Source organism: Ischnura elegans, chromosome 12, assembly GCF_921293095.1.
Source record: "Ischnura elegans chromosome 12, ioIscEleg1.1, whole genome shotgun sequence".
Taxonomy (NCBI): domain Eukaryota; kingdom Metazoa; phylum Arthropoda; class Insecta; order Odonata; family Coenagrionidae; genus Ischnura; species Ischnura elegans.
In genome coordinates this window covers 7134394-7140195 of record NC_060257.1, presented here as the reverse complement: position 1 = coordinate 7140195, position 5802 = coordinate 7134394, and positions in this window count along the sequence as shown.

Sequence of the window (5802 nt, the reverse complement as noted above, 5' to 3'; positions counted from 1 at the left end):
AGTCAGAGCGGTCACGTTTGGGGTGGAGGCCCGGGTGAGCTTGTCGAGGAAAGGGTCCCGGGGCCCTTCAAAGGGCTTCGGTGAAAGTGCTGAGCGCATGGCAGGTAGGAAAAAAAAGTATGTTCACAGCAGCCTGCAGTGCAAACCTACCTGGTGCGTTCACAGCAGTGAAAGGGTTAAGTCTGAAGCTATGGAGCTTGATTCGTCCCGAGAGGTCACTTTCACTAGTTTCACACTGCAGAAACTTCATTAACCCTTTTACTGCCACTAGGCTGATATATATCAGCCCTCGCTGGTTGAGCGAAAACTGCCAGGGACCTATTTATCGGACCGAATCATTTCACTTTTTTTCGTGATTACGGCCTTTTCAATGGCTGTAATATATGTAACCCCCCATAATCTATCTATGGTTATAAGATATAAATATATCTTAAGAAATGGAAAAAAAATCTAGACGTATTAAATAAAATTAATTCGCTGAAAAATTTTTAAATCTGAAATGTTATTCCAGAAAATAGCCTTGGCACTCTTCGTACATCCCACTAAAATGTGCTGGCAGTAAAAGGGTTAATTATGTTAAGAAAATAATATAACACTGTTAAAGTAACTTCACAAGCAATTAAACTCTATTTATAAATAGTTTATATCACATTTGTTATTGATTTTGCCTATAAATATAAATAAATAATAATAGCTTATGACCTATAGGCTTTACCTCAACTCGCATGCTGATGTACATATCATATTTTCAAGCATGCAATTGCTTTATAAGTAGAGGCACGAATTTTTCGAGAAAAGATTTTTGTGCGGAAAGACGCGAAATATCAAGATCATTTGGGATAACGCGAAATATATTAATACCCGAGCGAAAATAATGCGAGTTTTAAAGAATTTTTACTGGACATTTTGCAGAAATGTTGCATATGTAGCAAAACCTCTACCTATGGAACATCTTTTCATCGTAAAATCCTCATCGCCGGCCAAAATTCAAGCATGTAAGGCCCAGTGCACACAGTGTGACTGTTTTACAACTACCGTTGCAAACCAGTTGCGCGCACAACTGTTTTGTGACCTCAACAATGTATTTGAGTGTGGAGACGCACATGACGCGACTGGTTTTTGACGATCTCAAAACAGTCTGAAACCAGTCACATGCAACCGTAGGCCTGCGGTTGCAGTTGCATTGCAGACTTCAGTTGCATGAGACCACGTGGTGTTTTAGAGGTATTTTTACGGCCATATAGTGCCGATCTCAAAATGAATGATCACGAACTCAACATGAAGCTCGTTGGAGCAGTAGAGAAGCATGAAGTCCAGAACAAATACAATCAACGTTTTTGGTATTGATAATAGTTCACAGCGTCTTCTTCGCCTGACTCTGTGATAGTAAGCGCTGATGGCCTAGCCACGGGCTAAAAAACAACATGTACCGCACTAAATAAACTCTCCACTGATTGCACAAAACTGGGCCTAACAGAGGGAAACATCTTTGTACCGAACCCCATTATTTTCGACAAACCTCCGCACTTATAGAGTATTAAGAGTGAATCCCCCGAAACCGCGAAACTACCTCCACCAAATGAAATATTCCGTGATAAGCTTTGTTCTTGCTCCCACTTGTTTTCTCATTTCTGAAGGAAATATTAGTGCTTCCGACTATTAAAATCTATCTTTTTTAAGCGCTGATGGAAAATTTCCAATTGAATTCATTCAAATACCTGTACAATATTAATAATCAGACGCGTTCTACATGTAAAAATCCAACGATTTTACACACACTAGTGTTATTTGACCTTTAATTGTGAATCAAGCCATCGAATAAGTTATGTTAATCATAATCCCTCTTATATTCTCATCTTTGTTCATCTGAGTATAGATAGGTAAATTCCGTAATTTTCAATTGAGGTAGATGTAAAAAATTACCCTAATTTTCAGGGGCATCGGTACTTTACGAAAATTACTGCTGTAATTTCTGAGTTGCACATCTCTACCTCTGAGCACCAAAATTTCAAGTAGTCGCCAAGCGATATTCGTTTGTTTTTTTCTCGTTTTCGCAGTGCAATTACAAACTTTGTCCTGGTACGAATGTCACATTAGTGATTACATTGTAGTTCCCACGGAAGCCGGGTTCACATGGGAGTGGAATAGAAGGATTACTCAACTTACAAAAAAGATCATAGGAAGGATTACTAGATTAAATAGGAAGAATCACTGAACTTAAAAAAAGGTCACGCTGAGTTTGTACATGCAAGTGTCAAATCACTGTCGGTACCAGTGTCTAATGTGGACAGTGAACGTGGATTTTCAGCGTATAAAAATATTTATGTGACTGCAGAACAACTTTGACACCAGAAAATGTTGAACTAATGTTATCTTTGACATTTGGAGACTAATTGTACTGCAAAATATTCAATTCAATAATTATATAGTGTATTTTTGTGTATGTACCTCAAATATTGTAACCCTACGTCTACGTTATACCTATGTAACCCTTTCTGTATGTTATAGACGAAACCATACATGTACATTCCAACAGTAAAATAAATATATTATTATTAACTATTGTAAATACATTAAAATGAAAATAAATTTTCTCCAGAACAGCCATCAGTATAGTAATGCAAGGTATCACCAAATGGCAGCTGAGAAATCTTGGATGAATCAATATTTTTTATACACCGAAATTTAGGGCCATTTCCCATTTTTTATCCCGAAATGGTTCATTTTTAATGACGAAATTTGAGAGTTTTATTCACCACAAATTCTTGCCTCTATTCATAAGATATAAAAGTCTGTACTAGACAATAGTGACTTTGAATGTTTTGAAAAAATATAAAAACAAAAAGGAAGACCATGAATTTCAGACAAGACAATAAATCACTCACAAAAACCATCGCAAGTGATACGTGAAAATCGCAAGCGTGATAAATGTGACATTGATGAGATGCACCTGAATGAATGCAACATAGGAGCGATGAATGGACTTGGATATGGATGATATTTAAACAGCAAATTTGCCTTTTTTGATAGCAAAATTTGTAAATTTAGTGCTGAGCATTGTTAAAATGCTCTGCCTGTATTACCTACTGTTCAGCTGGTGTCTACAAAATTTCATAACACTTTATACAATAAATGATTATGAGGTTGACTTAGGTTTGACATTTGGAGGTATTTAAGTGTATCTTTACATTGCAATAATGATAATGAATGACACAAACAATTTCTGAAGAAATTCTATGAATTTGTCAGTGGCAATGAGGATGTGTTTACTGCTAATTGGCAGGCACTCAAACTAGATCATCACACAGGCAAGCTACACCACTGCCACCAGGCCATTTTCTTACGCTTCTGCCGAGAACTTGTATGAGGCACACAATCATCAAGCTCACCAATTGGCGACAGTTGCCGGAAGACAGAAATGCTTCTCTCTCTTCCCTTTCCTTCCTCGGAATGGTGTTTCTGACATTCCACATTTCAATATGGCTGTAAAAATTCTACTATTCCGCTGCACTTAAATTTACGACAAGAACACTTTAGGCCAGAAAATAGGCGTTGAACTGACAACATTTTACATGCAATGAATTGGAAATAAAAGATACAGCACACTCCTGATTCTCCAGGCTAATGATGGGTAGAAACACCACGAATAAACCAAACTTTCACTTGAATATCATTTAATTTTCATAATTTGTATAAATGAAACGGTTGAATATTACTTATGCACATCGTATATTATTTAAGATTGCTTTCCTGAATCATTAAGAGCTTTCTTATCCCGACCGCGATCTTCTTAGCGGCGAAAACGTGATTGTACTTGCATTCCTACTCCTCCGTGTCATACCTGGTATCCGAAAACCACGTAACCCTGGCTGCAAGATCATGGGTAGGAAAAATGGTTTTCATGAATGCTTCAAAACCACTGCACGACAACATAAACTACAATGTCAGGCACTACGCCACGCTCGGGTTGCACGGAAAACAGGAACACGGAACTCCCGAGAAGGCAACGGGTGCACAATCCATCGTGCAGCAGCAGCTGTAGGAAACCAGGACTTATGGAAAATTGTCTACGCAGGCGAGTGCCCGACTATGACTAATGCTATCTCTTTTTCCACTTCCCTCGCTGCCTTCACTTCTAATATTCCCTTTCTCTCCAGTTTGACCATGACTCGCTCAGCGTAAACATGCCAGAGCGTGGCGAAATCTCTGGTTCCCTTGAGCCGTATTCAACCGCATGAGAGCCCACAGCAATAATTGCAAATCTGCGGTATGAAATATGCATTTATATTTCGTTAATAAAATTTCCCTAATTTACAATTGGTTAAACATTGAAGAATCTTTAAAAATTAATTAAGAGTTTTTATTTGAAGCCGCTGATCGTCTAGCTAGAGTAGACGTCCAAGCAGATTTGAAACATTCCTTGTCAGTAAGTAAATAAAATAATTCCATTTTACGAGGGGAATTGTATTTGAAATATTAAGTCCGGAGTAGCCTAGCGTTAAAATGCAAATATCCTGATGCTTTTGCGTCATTTTTATTTTTTTAAAGATCAGGGAAAAAATCGAAAAAGTGTAAAACTCATGCACGGATAAGCCACAACACGGATAAACCGCAGCCTGATATTCGGGAGTATTGAAGGACCCTTTTGAAGCAAAAATTCATTGATACGAGGGCCGTTTCCTTCAACCTCCAAAGGGGTCACGATCAGAAGACGAAGGATAAACCGCAGCCTGATATTCGGGAGTGTGCTGCATTGAAGGACCCTTTTGAAGCAAAAATTCATTGATACGAGGGCCGTTTCCTTCAACCTCCAAAGGGGTCACGATCAGAAGACGAAGGATAAACCGCAGCCTGATATTCGGGAGTCTGCTGTATTGAAGGACCCTTTTGAAGCAAAAATTCATTGATACGAGGGCCGTTTCCTTCAACCTCCAAAGGGGTCACGATCAGAAGACGAAGGATAAACCGCAGCCTGATATTCGGGAGTCTGCTGTATTGAAGGACCCTTTTGAAGCAAAAATTCATTGATACGAGGGCCGTTTCCTTCAACCTCCAAAGGGGTCACGATCAGAAGACGAAGGATAAACCGCAGCCTGATATTCGGGAGTCTGCTGTATTGAAGGACCCTTTTGAAGCAAAAATTCATTGATACGAGGGCCGTTTCCTTCAACCTCCAAAGGGGTCACGATCAGAAGACGAAGGATAAACCGCAGCCTGATATTCGGGAGTCTGCTGCATTGAAGGACCCTTTTGAAGCAAAAATTCATTGATACGAGGGCCGTTTCCTTCAACCTCCAAAGGGGTCACGATCAGAAGACGAAGGATAAACCGCAGCCTGATATTCGGGAGTCTGCTGTATTGAAGGACCCTTTTGAAGCAAAAATTCATTGATACGAGGGCCGTTTCCTTCAACCTCCAAAGGGGTCACGATCAGAAGACGAAGGATAAACCGCAGCCTGATATTCGGGAGTCTGCTGTATTGAAGGACCCTTTTGAAGCAAAAATTCATTGATACGAGGGCCGTTTCCTTCAACCTCCAAAGGGGTCACGATCAGAAGACGAAGGATAAACCGCAGCCTGATATTCGGGAGTCTGCTGCATTGAAGGACCCTTTTGAAGCAAAAATTCATTGATACGAGGGCCGTTTCCTTCAACCTCCAAAGGGGTCACGATCAGAAGACGAAGGATAAACCGCAGCCTGATATTCGGGAGTCTGCTGTATTGAAGGACCCTTTTGAAGCAAAAATTCATTGATACGAGGGCCGTTTCCTTCAACCTCCAAAGGGGTCACGATCAGAAGAC